The following is a 4,409-nucleotide window of genomic DNA, read 5'->3' as shown; positions in this document are numbered from 1 at the left end:
AGAGAGGGAGGTAAGTGTGGGCCGTCTTTCAATATTTAATCAAAAAATGTTTGTTAAGACTTTATAATAACTTTTATTTAGAAGCCTGATTGCTGAACTGAGTGTCAGAGGTTAAACAAAATTGTTTCTCTGCACCAGCTCTATGCTCAGAGGGCAGAGGTTTGTCTTGCCACTGCCTGTTTAGTATTAAATGATTGGTCATTCTGAGTATACTGGATGTCCACTGTCTTACTGACATGCCATTTAGTTCAGACCAGTTTGGTCTCCCAGCTCTGGGCCGTCAAACAGGCCTCATTTATTTAGGATTACTGAATGAGCTCACCAACTTGAACCTTCACACCATAGAGAAAACACTCACACACTATACTCCCGTCCTTCGCCCCTCCCTGGCCCTTTGAGGCTTAGCTGGAGAACTCTTTCCTCTCTCTTTCTGTCATTTGTTGTCATCTACAAAGTCAGATGGTCTCTGTTTCAGAAGGCTGTGATCCCGCCTGCTCCCTTGAAGCTGTCTTCCACACTGTGTGAAGCTGCCTGGGAAGTTCATAGAGAAATAAGGAGGTCAGTCACAACAAGAGGAACGGAGAAGAAGGAGAATGAACTCCGTCGACTCACTACAGTACAGTTTCTCCTCCCGGCTTAATCCCCTAACAGAGTTGAACCATTGATGGTTTTACTCCATAGGCCATGTCAGTCAGTCCACTTGTGTCATTAACACACTCTAAGGTGGGCTGACGTCAGAGTTGTCATTCCTGTTAGCCGTCTCTTCAGTCTTTAGGCTCATTGTGTTTTTTATTCCCTGTGTAATCAAAGGGGACAGAGCGGGCGTGTTTGGTGAGGGAGTATGTATACACATCTGTCCCCGGGCCGATAGACGCGTCATGGATAGCTTACGGAGTAACGGGGTTGACAAAAGGGCTGACTGGCAGAAAGAGGAGCCAAGCGGAAATGGGCCTAGCTGAGCTGAACACACACAATGCCTTGAAGTGGCCCGAGGTATTCCCTTTCTGTAAACAGTCAGAGCTGAGGGAAGAAACTAACTGTGTGTTAAGTGCTGGCCTTTGAAGTTTGAAGTCCTGTATTGTTTAAGACAAACCGAGGGCGGAGGTCAGGGAGGGACGTGTGTGTGTACGTTTGTGTGTGTGTGAGTGTGTACATGTGTTTGTGGTGGAGCCTTGTCTTGAGAAAAAGGAGGAGATGCAAAATAAGTAAAGGGCTTTTTTTCTGTTTCTTTTCTTATTCTCTTGCAGATTGAGAACCCCAGGTATTTGAGAGAGAACCCTATCCCCTTGTCTCCGGTAAGTGTAAGGGAGGGTTCCCATGTGTGTTGAGGGCAGATAAGTGTTACCTTTTACTCACTCTCTCCCCCCGTCTCTTTCTTACCCACTCTTTTATTTCCATACTGTAGATATTCCTCAAATCCAGCCTGAAGAATAGCACTGTGACTGATGAGCAGACCCCAGTTGCAAGACAGGAGAAAGAGGTGGGCACTAGAACACCCACCTAACCATAGACAACCATCTAATAACCATCAACCATTCCAGAAAGCAATACCTGTTGAGTACCTCAATCAATACTGAGGTAGAGTACCTCACGCTCTTTACCAAGAGAGTTTCCATCTATATTTTCCATAATAGTCTATTTACCACCACAAACCGATGCTGGCACTAAGACCGCACTTAACGAGCTGTATAAGACCATAAGCAAACAAGAATGTTCACCCAGAAGTGGGGCTCCTAGTGGCCGGGGACTTTAATGCAGGAATGCTTAAATCCATTTTCCCTCATTTCTACCAGCATGTCACATGTGCAACAAGAGGGGGAAAAAACTCTAGACCACCTTCACTCCACACACAGAGACGCGTACAAAACTTTCCCTCGTCCTCCATTTGGCAAATCTGACCATATTTCTATCCTCCTGATTCCTGATTACAAGCAAAAACTCAAGCATAGGAAGTACTCGCTCAATACGGAATTGGTCAGATGATGCGGATGCTAAGATACAGGACTGTTTTAAGAGCACAGACTGGAATATGTTCCGGGATTCAGCCGAAGGCATTGAGGAGTACACCATATCAGTCACCGGCTTCATCAATAAGTGCGTCGACGACGTCGGCCCCACTCTGACCATAAGTACATATCCCAACCAGAGGCCATGGATTACAGGCAACATCCGCACTGAGCTAAAGGCGAAAGCTGACCCTTTCAAGGAGCGGGACACTAATCCGGAGGCTTATAAGAAATCCTGCTATGGCCTCCGATGAACCATCAAACAGGCAAAGCGTCAATACAGGACTAAGATCCTACTACAATCCTGCTACTACTCTGACGCTTGTCTGATGTGGCAGGGCTTGCCAAACTATTACGGATTACAAAGAGAAACCCAGCCACGAGCAGCCCAGTGACACAAACCTACCAAAAGAGCTAAATGCCTTCCGTGCTCGCTTCGAGGCAAGCAATACTGAACCATGCATGAGAGCACCAGTTGCTCCAAACAACTGTGTGATCACGCTCTCCGTAGCCGATGTGAGGTAAGACCTTTTAAACAGGTCAACAGTCACAAGACCATAGGGCTAAACGGATTACCAGGATGTGTACTCAGAGCATGCGTTGACCAACTGGCAACTGTCTTCACTGACATTTTTAACTTGTCCCTGACCGAGTCTGTAATACCTACACGTTTCAAGCTGACCACCATAGTCCCTGTGCCCAAGAACACTAAGGTAACCTTCCTAAATGACTACCGCCCCATACCACTCACGTCTGTAGCCATGAAGTGCTTTGAAAGGCTGGTCATGGCTCACATCAACACCATAATCCCAGAAACCCTAGACCCACTACAATTTGCATACCGCCCCAACAGTTCCACAGATGACGCAATCTCTATTGCACTTCACACTGCCCTTTCTCACCTGGACAAAAAGAACACCTACATGAGAATTCTGTCAGTGACTACAGCTCAGAGTTCAACACCATAGTGCCCTCAATGCTCATCACTAAGCTAAGGACCCTGGGACTAAACACCTTCCTCTGCATCTGGATCCTGGACTTCCTGACGGGCCGCCTCCAGGTGGTTAAGGTAGGCAACAACACATCTGATATGCTGATCCTCAACATGGGGCCCCTCAACTCCTGTACTCCTTCAACCACGACTGCATGGCCATGCACGATACCAACACCATCATTAAGTTTGCCGACGACGCAAAGGCCAGATAACCGACAAGGATGAGACAGCCTATAGGGAGGAGGTCAGAGACCTGGCAGTGTTGCAAGACAAAGTAGCTGATCGTGGACTATGGGAAAAGGAGGGGCTAGCATGCCCCCATTCACATCAACGGGACTGTAGTGGAGCTGGTTGAGAGCTTCAAGTTTCTTGCAGGCACTAAATCCTATCATTAACAAACTATCATGGTTCAAACACATTAAGACAGTTGTGAAGCGTTCACGACAATGCCTATTCCCCCTCAGGAGACTGACAAGATTTGGCATGGGTCTTCAGATTCTCAAAGAATTCGATGTCTACACCATTGAGAGCATCCTGACTGGTTTCATCACCGCTTGGTATGAAAACTGCTCGGCATCCGACCGCAAGGCGCAACAGAGGCTAGCGTGTACGGTCCAGCACATCACTGGGGCCAGACAAGCGGTACCGGAGCACCAAGTCTTGGTCCAAAAGGCTCCTTAACCGCTTCTACCCGCAAGTCATAAGACTGCTAAACAGTTACGCAAATGGCTACCCAGACTATTTGCTTGACCCCCTTTTTACGTTGCTGCTACTCGCTGTTTATTATCTATTCATAGTCACTTTACCCATACCTACTGTACATGTACAGTGCATTCGGAAAGTATTCAGACCCCTTGACCTTTTCCTCAAAAATGACTTTACAGCCTTATTCTAAATTGAATTACATTTTTAAAACATAATCAATCCACACACAATACGCCATAATGACAAAGCCAAACCAGGTTTTTAGAAATTGTTGAACATTTATAAAAATATATAAAAACGATACCGTATTTACATAAGAATTCAGACCCTTTGCTATGACTCGAAATTGAGCTCATGTGCATCCTGTTTCCATTGATCAGCCTTGTAATATTTCTACAACTTTATTGGAGTCCACCTGTCGTAAATTCCGTTAATTAGACAAAGGCACACACCTGTCTATATACGGTCACACAGTTGACAGTGCATGTCAGAGCAAAATCCAAGCCAGAACAGCGCAAACTGGCGCTAACCAGAATAGAAAAAGGAGTGGGAGGCCCCAGTGCACAACTGAGCAAGAGGACAAGTACATTAGAGTGTCTAGTTTGAGAAACAGACGCCTCTGAAGTCCTCAATTGGCATCTTCATTAAATAGTACCCGCAAAACACCAGTCTCAACATCAACAGTGAAGAGGCGACTCTGGAAT

At 46.1% G+C, this 4,409-nt stretch overlaps 1 long non-coding RNA gene across 1 annotated transcript; it reads left to right on the top strand.

The window, feature by feature from the left end:
- Window positions 1-888: 888 nt before the first annotated feature.
- On the top strand, window positions 889-1,481 carry LOC120039968. Its single transcript, XR_005475555.1, has 3 exons — window positions 889-993; window positions 1,248-1,295; window positions 1,406-1,481. It is a non-coding gene; the product is annotated as an uncharacterized LOC120039968 (long non-coding RNA).
- Window positions 1,482-4,409: the final 2,928 nt, after the last annotated feature.

This window comes from Salvelinus namaycush, unplaced genomic scaffold, assembly GCF_016432855.1.
Source record: "Salvelinus namaycush isolate Seneca unplaced genomic scaffold, SaNama_1.0 Scaffold3142, whole genome shotgun sequence".
NCBI lineage: Eukaryota > Metazoa > Chordata > Actinopteri > Salmoniformes > Salmonidae > Salvelinus > Salvelinus namaycush.
Note: the sequence above shows the minus strand (reverse complement) of the source record. Positions and strands in the feature narration are given on the sequence as shown.